The sequence below is a fragment of the Myzus persicae genome, unplaced genomic scaffold (genome assembly GCF_001856785.1).
Source record: "Myzus persicae strain clone G006 unplaced genomic scaffold, MPER_G0061.0, whole genome shotgun sequence".
Taxonomy (NCBI): Eukaryota; Metazoa; Arthropoda; class Insecta; order Hemiptera; family Aphididae; genus Myzus; species Myzus persicae.
In genome coordinates this window covers 34,434-47,010 of record NW_019104146.1, presented here as the reverse complement: position 1 = coordinate 47,010, position 12,577 = coordinate 34,434, and the positions used below count along the sequence as shown (strand labels likewise).

At 31.1% G+C, this 12,577-nt stretch overlaps 1 protein-coding gene across 5 annotated transcripts in view; it reads right to left on the bottom strand.

Annotated features, from left to right (window-relative positions):
* LOC111039252 overlaps window positions 1-12,577 on the bottom strand; it is a 31,783-nt gene that overhangs the window by 11,302 nt on the left and 7,904 nt on the right. For 2 of the 5 annotated variants that reach the window (XM_022322661.1, XM_022322662.1), the window contains exon 1: window positions 5,706-6,608. The exons of 1 other annotated variant lie outside the window; for it this stretch is intronic. The gene's annotated coding sequence lies outside the window, so the exon portion shown is untranslated. Of the gene's footprint in view, window positions 1-5,705; window positions 6,614-12,577 lie in introns of those variants that run through there. 2 more of the 5 variants (XM_022322664.1, XM_022322659.1) reach the window with 2 other exon arrangements.

Here is a 12,577-nt window from a genome sequence, read left to right as displayed (position 1 = left end):
TGTAACAAAACAAAAATGGTATTCATAGAAAGCTTAGTAAGTTGCATAGTTAATAAATGTAATGATATGAAAATCAGGTATTATAACTTAAGAGTGAAGGCATACCTACAATTGTTTTTTGTTACAAATTGTAAGTTGTTTTTATAAATTATTGTTTTGTAATGTTCATTAACTAGTTACAAAACAGTTAGCTTTAGCGTTCAATATAAATCAACAAAAGCTGCAAACAAAAAACTACCCTAACGACATAGCCAGTCTTCTTGCTATAAAAGTAACATAAAATAAAATTGACCCCAAAATTATATTAGTAATTATTGGATGAAATTAAGGTCAACGAACTATTCTATCTTGTTCCTACAAATTAATGAATTAAAATTAAGAAAACAAAAGTAAAAAAGTTCTACTGTTTTAAATGCAGAGTAATTCAATTTTTTTTCAAAAAATAAAGTACGTTTACAATTTAATATAATTAATCATTACCCCCCCACAAATTAATTAAATCAACAAAACATTAGTACGACCAGAACTGTTCAAGTGAATAAGCATTTTAAAATGTTAATAAATAATTAAATTTTAAAACTAAATGTTTAAAAAAATATATTACCGTGCAATATTTTAAATAATTTTCAATTATTTTTCGCTTTTACGAAAATTATTCATTAAATGCAGCAAAAACAGATTACTTACTAAGTGTCTAAGTCACTAAATTCGAAGTTTTAATATTAAAATTAAAAATATGAAATAGTTAATTAGGTATCTACATTATAAATACATTTAAATTTTAAAAATTATAAATAAATAATGTAGATGTTTTCATATAAAAATAGTACCCATTTTATTTTAACATTTGAAAAACACAAAATAATTGTATTTATAAAAGTGGGGTATTGAATTCTATTGTCTATATGGCTTGTTGGAAAATTAGTTTAGTTATTATTATTTTTTTTATGCCATTAAAAATGATATTTTTTTTGATGTGGAATATGAAAGATCTTAATAATATGTATATTGACTTTTCAAGATAATATAAATACGTGTATGGCAGATTTATTTAACATATTATTAAATAGTAAATACTTAATTCATTTTAAAGGTATTATACATTTCCACATTTGCATAACATAATAAATGATTCAATTGTTTGTTCTCAACACTAAAGGCCTTTTTCTTGACTGAGTTATAACTTATAACACAAATAGTGCACCGGCTGTCCACGATCACGAAGGTCATTGTTACGTAATCATACTAGTTTTCTGTATATCCTATATTAATAGGTACCTACATTTTATTTTATAAAATAAATCTAGTCACATCGAAAATAATAATATAGATACATTTTTCTGAAGCACAAGTTGAATAAAATACATATACATTTATTTCCATGGAAATTTTTCTACGAAATATGAATATTATATTAAACAAAAATATTTGAATTTTTTTTGTCTAAATAAAAATTGTATTTATTTTATTTATGCACCATAATTGTTTAAAATTACTTATCTTTGAAATTTTAATATTTATATCTTAGTCGTAAATATTTTGGGGAATAATTAGCCACAGATATAAGTAAAAAATTCAACTGATTTAACCATACCATTTTTTCATAGTTCCACTTTTACTTAGGAACTTATAAAGTAGAAAACTTAAATTAATACACGACCAAAGTTATAAGTTATGACCATTACTTTAGTTTAAAGTACATTTATTAAATCATTCATATAATATGTAGGAATAATGTGACAATTGCAATCGTATTTTAAACCCGTTATTTTTTATACATCTACGTACATGAACATATTTTATTAAACTAAAGAAGTATTAAATTGTTAATACACATTTTTATTACGTAATATAAAATATCAAACATAAAATAATTTTAATATCCTTAAGGTAAGGACTAAAATAATAATTTTAATTTTTAATATATTTTTTTCTGGCAGGGTGTTTTATTTTGTTTTACTATTCAACATTATAGATATCATAAATGAAAAAAAAAAATAAAGGTAGATGCTATTTAAAATATACAAAAATAACTAGATCTCATCTAGATATTTTTTTAAGTAGTGGTTGTGAATAAAATATGAGATATTTTTTGAAAATGAAATAATTTTTCTTTATTCTAGAAGGTGGTGGTTTTCTGTGGTTATACCTGTACCAGGAATTTCTAATTCCAAGATTATTACCATCATTTGTTTGCAGAAAAATATTTGTTAAGAAAATAAAAAAAAATTTTTTAGGTCTAACCGATCAAATGTTTAGAAATTTCAAGGTCCAACCTAACCTTATAAAATATAAGGAAAAACGTATTTTCATTGTTTGGACTATAGGTACTAAGATTATATTTTACATATAAACTAAATCTCGATGCAACCTAAATAATTGTTTGTATAAAGCAATAACGAGCAATAATAATGAGCAGACATTTTTCTTGAAATGCGTATTTAGGGAGGCTTAGGAAAAAATTTTAGTTCATCAAAAAGAGGGTTCTTCATATGTTGGCGGGCTTAAAGCATTTATTTATTGTTCTGTGCTTAAAGGTACGGAACGTTATCATAGTTGACTAGTTGTCAGTTGAGTTATCATTTTTGTTATCATAAAATGAAACCAACACAAAATTGTTAAAAGTTTATATTCATCAAATATATTTTTAAATGGACAGAGGTAGTGAAGAGGGAGTAGAACTGTGGAAGTCCCGATCGGGAATTCAAAATTATAATTAGGTAAATTAAAATAAACAAAACTATACATACTTCAAATGAGGTATAAGTTTTCATTAATAAATAGGTAACATTTATTATTAGAAAAGTTAAATAGTTAGTATATACAATTAATGATAATATATCAATATTAAAACTTAATTGATCTTAAGCATTCAGTTAATTTTTTTCAATAAAATGAATGTCTATGAAATAGATACCTAATAGAAAATAATAATCTAATAAAATGTATTAGGTACCTACACCGGCAATATCAATTAAATTAATTTCACTACCAGCAAAAATTAATCTAATAAGTAATAAAAATTAAAAATTGTGTCCATATACCTAACTTACTTATGAAATAATAATACAAATATTTGAGTCAATCATTAAAATCAATATTTCTGCGCCTAATAAATACATTCTATAGATTAAGATATATAATATTAAAATTAATATTATATGGTAATATAAATAAAATAGTTAAGTACCTATATTATTTCTTGTACCTGGCATTTATTACTTTTTCTAGGTGTCTAAAATTGATTACTATTTGGTTGGTTGAGTTTTTATTTCATTGAATTCAATATAAGTATCTATTTATATTAATAAGAATTAATAATATACTTAACAATCAAGGCATGTTTATAAGAATAATATTTTCTTTAAAAAAATAAACCTACATTAATATAACCAAGAACCATTGAATGAATCTAGCGGTGGTTTTGGCAATCCCCCTTGGGACTTGGGGTTGATCCTTTTTAATATATAAATATAAAAGTAGTAAATAATCTATATCAATTATTAATGATAAATATTAAACAACTCTTGAATTATCACAATAATATTATTACTTCTGTAGTAGATACGCTAGGATAGCATATCGCAAGAAGATGAAAAAAATCATATTTGCAAATTTTTTTGTTCCACAATCCTAAATTTTTCTCTACCCACTGGATTTTTCAAAACCATTATTGACTCAACCTACCTAAGTCAAACCTATTAATTTTCAGTGTTTAAACAAACCATATATAGTAGGTATACTTGAATTCTAAATATTAAATGAATATTAAAATTGTGGTTTACCTAATGTGTTTTTTAAACCATAATAAAAAATAATTTAAGAGAGCAGTTATTAATCTTTTGTGAAATATGCATACCTGTAAAAATACTCTATGAAGCCACAGACCCTCTAAGTTTATGAACAAACACAAATAAATAAATACTTAATTGCTACATATAGATATATTATAATAATAGTGACTCAATTTTTTTGATATTTTATCAACATTTGCACATTTCTTTACACAAAAGTTTCTTCTTTAAAATCTCAAGCACAATCAGAAAGATTAATAATGTTGTGGACCCTCAGGACCGCAAGTTAAGAACCGCTTGTTTATGAGATTAAACGACTAATTTTTATTTTTGTAAAATTAAAATTAATAATTATGGTTGAAAGTCATACTTAAGTAGTAAGTCAGTTAATAAAGACACCTATGAGTATCAGGTACCGTACCACACTTACTACTTACTACTTGTACAATAAAAACATTTTAATAGTAATATATAAATATTATAATACTCAGACGATAAGTCATTATTATTGATGAGCTGAATGCATGCAGTGTATTTATTGAAATGTCTTAGAATTATAATTAGTATATTGTATCATAATATTTCAATGAATATAAGTATACATTGTATGAAATACAAATAAGGGTGGATGAAGGCAAAATCATAGTTGCACATGAGAGTTTAAAGGTTAATTTATACAACATTACTCTGCCACTTTATATTGGTAATTTCTCATGAGATATATCTTTAAGATAACATAATCTAATGTACTGTTGGGTATAGTATCCTCAATATCAGGTACCAAATATAAAATAACAAATTAAATTCAATGGGTACTTTATACAAACTAATAAATGTTAAAATAAAAGTTCACCGTTTCACCTTGATATGTAGAATCGTTTTTAACATAATAAAAAAAACTGAATGTATGTCATAAGTTTCTTAACTTCAATAACCTGATACAATTTAATGAATGAAAAAAATATAAACATGAGTAGGTAGGTACATATTGTATTATATATTTAAACTGAAAGCATATTTGTATAGTTGAATTTTCTTTGTGCAATAATTCATAATTTAACCACTATCTTTAACAAATAAATGTATATAACATACTTGATACTTTGAACTTTAAAACAAACAAACACATAGGCTGTAAAAATTACTGACATCCATCCATAACACAATTTACTAGTTTTTATATGTGATTTATATTAACTAAGTGGTAATTAAAATAACAAAAGGAAATAAAACTAATTAATGTAACTCAAGAGCGTAGGATGCCTGAAGATAGAAGATTATATTTGTTGCACAGCAATACTACCAGCAAAAATAGTAACTAATATTGTAATAATAACAAATTCAAAATTTATATTAATATTGAGTTTGTGCCTATTTAGCTAAATACAAGTCAAAATCTAATTTAGGTTGGCAATGAGTATGCAAAAAACACATTTAAAAAAAAAAACATTAATTGTTGAGCCGAACAGTGGCAAAATGGCAATAGAAAAATTGAGATCAGGAGACTGTTCCTGACACAACCTTGGAGAATATCCTTTATCGGTGTCCTACCCCCTTTCCCGTCATCAATCAAATATAGGTAATAATACAATTAATAGACACTAGGTACTACTTTGGCGACACAAGATTTCTCGAGCAGTCACACACCACCATGATAATACAACGCTAAATACGCTTTAAAGGATTGGATATTTCATGAGCGCGCAAGTCAATGTACCCTCGAGGATATGACCACGAGAGCTTATACGAGGGCGCACGCGCGCTAGAGTCAAGAGACGATGACGTTAACGCGAATAGAAAACAATTAAATTCCATTCCCATTTGGTCGAATAAGGCGAACAAACGATCAACAGCAAAACACCGAAAAATAATTACGTCGCTTATAAAAAGAGTTAGACTTGAGAGTTTTACCTGAAAACCCTCGTCGGGCTGTTCGCGGGGCGCAGAGTGTCGTGTGTCAGCTTTGGACCGCGCGACCGCCGCACCAACAGCAGCAGTAATGGAACAACGACGACGACGTTATCACCATTTTTCGCGCACCGTTATCATCTTTGTTGGTCCGAAACCATTGCTAAGTCACTTAGTCACAGCAAACGACGGTGCGACTTACACGTTTGGTGTGATGAGTCGGGGTCAAGTCCAACATTCAGCGCGGGGTGGTTACCGATTAAGCAAAAAACGGTTTACGGGTGGGGTACCAAGTCCTGGGGTAGTTACGTGTCCGAGGGGGTTGTGGGGACAGCACACGGTTCCTTTCTCCGGTACGGGAGGATGCAGTCGGGGCGTTGAAATCATACGCGGAGGCTGGCGCACCTCGGCCGTCGCGCGGACGGTACAACGGCGGCGAGGGATGGTTTTACGCCGTGCGGGCGACAGTGGCGGCGGTGCAGGCGGACGACAAAACGCCTCGCAGACGGCCGCCGTGAACGTCGGCGTACGTGGACATAACACACGCTCACTCACTCGCGCACACGGTACACGGCGTCGTTTGGACTGTCGAACGTCCGTTGTAATAAAATCACCACGCTGGGGGAATACGACGAAAAAAAAAAAAATTATAAAAAATAAATAAATAAAAAAATAAAAAATAAAATAAATTTTCGCGCACACGCACAGAAACGCACACGCAAACACACATACACACGCACACAAACACGAACGGGCGCCGCGCGCGCGCAAGGGGAGAGTACGATGTGCAGTATATTATGTGCGGTGCGGAACGGCCGCGCGAACGGGAAACGCGTATATACGAAATAATATATATAAATGATACGATGTCGTGTGTGCGAGCACGGGCGGAGAAGCCGGGGCCGCGATACGTGGTGGAGTGCGGCGGCGGCAGCGGCGACGGCGACGTCGACGGCGGCGGTGACGGCGGCGGTGACGGTGCGTGCGTGCATGCTGCGTGAAGGGGGCGCGGGCGCGGCGTGCGTACGCTCGTGTGTATGTGTATGTGTGTGTGTGTGTGTGTGTGTGTGTGTGTGTGCGCGCGCGGCCCGAGGTAGGGGAAAGGACCCGCCTTGACGCGTTGGAACACCGACAAACCGACGACGATGGACGGTACGCCGTACAATAATAATATCGTGTTATTATTATATTATTTTATTATAATATATGGTGTTATAATGGTTTAATATAAAACTTTCCTGTCCATTCTCCTCCCTCCCCGGTGGACACCCCCTCACATTGTTTCGAGTAGTAAAAATGTAACGCGCGAGCGAATCTCACGGGTATTTTTTAGTTTTTCACGATTGTTCGGGCGCACCGGCTATGCAACAAATTCGTAGCGTTTCGAACCCGACCGACGGCGGCGCGTGGATCCCGCCCGTCCGGCAGGCGATCGTTCGCCCGCAAAAATGATCGGTCGTGTGGGCTTTGAATTGCACAACGTGTGTCAAAGTACGAGTCGAGTGATAGTGGTGTTGGAACCGGGAGGGTGGTAGAGTACCGAGTAATGGTGTTGGTTGGTAGGTGTTATGGTCGTCGTCGGTGTCCGCGTAGCCGTCATATAATGCATTTATACATCAAACGTGGTCCGCGTACGCCCTACGGTCTGGTACTCTGGTTAACCTTATTTCGATAATTCTGATTTCCTTCTTCCGATCTCACTGTGGTGACTATACGCATGATGCACGACACGGCGGATACGTTTTCCGGCCAACCGTATCACTCACGCAGTCGGGTGACGCTGCGCGCACGGTTTGGCAACGTTGCCAGCTGCCGAACTCGCGGAGGAGCCGCGGAGGAGAAGTAGGAAGAGGTTGAGAAAAACGATGATAACATCCCGATCGCGTACATTTTAACGCGTACGAAACAAAAAATCTGGTTGAAAAAAATGTGTGCGTGTCTGTATACATTCGTTTACCCCGACCAGATAGAGTATTGACAATCATGATCTTCTTTAATATCGTGCACAGTATGCACAATTTTAGTTTTGAAACAACTGTGAAATGGGTGGGGAGGAGGAGAGATGATAATCGTTTGTTTCGAACCATTATTATTTTGGTCGTGATGTGGATCGTTTCTGTGTAAGATCATGTCACGCAGTTTTTTGGGACTTCGCGCGTCATGACACTTTTACGATTTTCATTTATACACGACGGACGGTGTTTGAAAATCGAAAAGTAAAATCACCGATTGGTTGGCGAAAGGAAACTTCTGCAGTTTTGTAGTAAGGCGCATAGTACGGTATATAACTGCTACTATATCTACTTATATATTCGAGCAGCAGGCACACCGATGTACATTGGAAAGCGGCGTCCTACATTTGTCCTCCCCCCCTTCGCACAAACGTTACAAGACAACCTACCCTTTATTCTTAAGGGAAACGTGTTTTCAAACGCAGCACGAATCACGAACCGACCTGGAATAGAAAAGAAAATGTTTGCGAACGTTTTTACTGCACGCTGCGTGTGATTTCTGTACAGAGGACCAACAATAATTAAAATCGTACAAGCAGTGAGACATTATTTTCACAATGGCCTCGGAACTGGAGATTAGATAAGCAAATGGTTATGCACAGTCGTACAGGGTAACAAAATTAAGGCTCGTATTTATCCCACGAACAGTACTAGGTTATTTAATAACTTGTTAGTTATACCGATTGAGTATTCAATCTTATAATGCACCTCCAATAAAATATTGGTAAAATGTAAACGAATACCTACATGTACGTAATGTTCGTATAAAAAGTAACAACACGTGGTTCTAGGGCATATAAACAAAAAAAAAAAATATTGAATATTAGCTTAACTATTACCTAAATATTTATTAAAAATTCATACAAAAAGTATAAATAATGAGAGCAGATGTAAATATTTTTATGATGTGTACATCGTATTCGTAATGACAATAGTTAGAAAACATTACATATCTTAATGATACATGACTGAGAATACGTCATCGTTCGCTCAAAAACGTCATAATATTTATACTCATTATATGAGTTACATATTACACGATATTAAATGAGATATTTCATTTTAATATTATGACGTATGAGTTTCCGAAAAGTTGGGTTCACATTTAGTCTTTAAGTATATGTATACATGATATATACTTTTGCAGTCCACAATGTGTAAAAAACATAAGTCAAATTTATATTTTGCGTTGTTTGTGCATCACTATTATTAATTTTATCAAGTCAAATACTCAAATTAATTATATTTATATTTTGTAATTGAATATAAACTATTGTTTGCACTGTTATATTTACAATATTACTCTTATAATATTATACATAATATAAAATGTTGAATATACTAATATAATATGGATTATATTATTAATTATTATACTATCTCAAAAATGTATAGGTACAATCTTAAAAATGGAATTCCATTTCGTTAGACCCTGTACGTATAAGGTATAACGGCATTGCTTATACCACTCAAAGCTATACTAATAGGTATTTAATTGTCATAGGTATAATTGAAATAACGAACGGAAATAAAATATCCGTTTTCATATACCTTATACCTACCTAAACATTTTAGAGGACTAGAGATGTTATGAGAAATATCAATTAAAGCTTCAATAGTTACACTAATTCAGTTGGCCTTAAAGTATTGAACCGCATTAAAAAAAAAAAATGGTTTACAGACTAATTTGTTTATTTACGAAAACGCGATATGTCAAATATTAATATAAAATACAAATACACAAATTAAACCACTCAAACTTTTTGAAATGTAACATTATTATTATTCTTAACTACAACCATTTTTAGTTAACGCTTAACCTCATTACATATTTTTGATTAGGTATTTTTACATTTACAGTTTAATTTGATTTATTCCTCAATATACCTTCCTTATTTAAGATTAATGATATCATACTATATAGATGGTTCTTGTACCAGAACATGTGCATTATACGTCTCTCCTAAACACAAACATGCTTAATAAGGTAAATAAAAGGTCATGCGTATACAATTTATCAGCATTTTATCTTTAAGTGTACGAATCCGTTTAATTTTATGAAAATTAGACTGATAAAATAAAAAAATAATCATATAATATCAATAACATAAAAAGAAGATACAAAGACAACTAAGGTACTTTCATATGTAAAGATACTACGTTTATAGCAAAGTGAGGTACATTAAAATATTAAAGTCTTTAAAAAATACTATCTTTATTTAACGAATTTTAAACATTCATGAATGACTAAAAATATAAATTATTAAGGTTTATTATTCAACTGAAATGTATAACACACGAGCCCCCAAGATTATTGGCCATTAGGTCATAAAATAATATGACTCAAATGTTGATATATGTTTATAATGAGTAATATTAAGACAATAAATTAAAACGATTTTCAATTTGTTTGTTTACGGGAAGACCTCGAATTTCTAAGATAATTAATATAACTATTATATTTATACATACTAGAGTATTGCCAAAATTACAGTTAACAATTAATGAAATGTTATTGTAACTAATAATTATTATATAAAATATCATTAACTTAATGTCTGTTAATTACTTAACCTTTATACAGTTATATATATAATATATAATGTGTCATCTATAATTTCACATACATGTATTATACATGTATACACTAGTGGCGTAGCCAGGATATATATTTTTTAGGGGGGAGGGGGTGCTGATAATGTGCTTACACAGAGTTGGTTTAACTATAGGGTCCCCCTCTCTCATATGTTGAGCATACTGATGCCGAGGTTTGATTTTAGGTTGCAGCTCCTAATTCGCAATAACTTCCATAAGACTATATAGAAATAATTTTTTTCTAAGCTATTTCAAGGGGGGGGGGCTGTAGCCCCACAGCACCAACTGGCTACGCCACTGAAAACGTATTATACTTTATTTAACTACACATGAAAGTAATATATATATATATGATTGAATGAACATCAATTATATCAATTCTGAAGATCTAACACAATGTTTGTGTAAGGAAATTTTATGTGTACAATGTAAATGCAACTTTTCTCGTTTTATTTATTATATTAAACTCAATTACAATATTGTATCATCGCCCTCTTTTCACAGTTTGGCGTATACTTTTTTACAGTTGGAATCTACTTAAAAACGGTAAAAATGATTTTTAAGTAGAATACATTTTTATCACCCAAGAAAAACATGTGGATCATTGATATTGAGTCATATGAACAGGTATCCAATGATTGTGGTAAAGGAAGTGGATGTATAGAAACCCGCTTATTCATTTAAAATTAATTTTGATCCAAGTTTTAAATATTAAAATTGAACTGTTAAATTGTTATATCATTTTTAGCATTTCTGAACCATTTTAAGTCTATCTCTAAGAAATTTATATAGATGATAAAATAATTATCATACATTACAATACTATGCTTCCAGAAAGTTCTTATTTATAATTAACGTGACCAATTAAGATAAGTTTAGATGGAAAGCCAGTAAAACTTAACTGCAATAATAAAAAAAAAATTAGGGACGGTTGTTTGCATTTTTATGTACCTAATTGACAGACGACAATGATAAATTAGATTAATTGGTGTGCAGTTTTTAATTATTATCAAATCAAATACCTATAAATGCATTGGAAATTATTATTTATTATTGGTGTTACAAATTATACAATTGAAGTTTATTGTTGATGAATATAATAGGTATGCCTAAAAGCTTAAATGGATCTATATTCTATTCACATTAATATATTATTTAAACTACCTATTAGGATTTTTTTAAATTTTGACCTTCCTACCCGCAATAAAGTACCAACTAGATTCACTTTCCTACTACAAAAGATGTTATTAAAGAAAATCAAAGCATTTTTACTGTCCCAAAAGGTGACACAAAAAAAACAACACACATCATTGGAAAATCAATACATTCATCGTTCCACTCACAATCTAGAACACGGTAAAATGAAATTTTAAAAATGTTTATACTTATTTTAAACTATTTTATTTACACCTACATACTTTGTGTTTACATCGACTTACTGCAGTAAGTCAGTATTGTAAATAACAATAATATCTCCTTTGTGTATAAATATATGATTGTGTGCTTATTTGTATCTAGTAATCTCGAAAACTGTACTGAACCAATTGGCACCAAATTTTGCAGAAAATTTCCTTCATACTCTACGATTTTTTTAGTTTCGTTTTTCAATCCAAATAAGTGGCCATTGCTCACACAGAAATGTCTTATTGCCTCATGAAAATCGAATAATTTTTTTTTTTATATCATAGGGTTGCATTGGTTCATCGGTTACAGAAATAAGAGACTTAAATTATTATCTAAATATTACAAAATATACTATACAAAAATGATTAAAGCTCACATTGATCAAAAACTACTAGAACGATTTTGACGAAAATTTCTGATACTGTTCATATAGGTATCGGGAAAGTGTTAATACTTTTAACCACGTACAAAAATATACCAAGTGATTTATCGGTTTGTCCATCTGTGTCGAATTAGTTCACAAAGCCAGGTCCGATGCCGATTTGTCCGTGAACTGGTAGAACCGAGATACACTAGTTACATGGCTTATGATTCCGTATTTTATATTTGTTTATTTTTTTTCGGTCGAAGCCAAGTTAAACACCTAGTAGTATTATATGCGATATTTTTGAAAATTTAGTTTAATCTAATAGTATACCCAACGCGTGTTACTTAGAGTAATATAAATAAATTATCAAATATTATTAGAATTATTGGTTTACACACCGTATCTACTCAAAACCCCTCGTATTTCGTATAGGTACAATGATTTGATGATTTATCATTGAAATCTTATCCAAATACTCCTATCCAAATATACAGCGA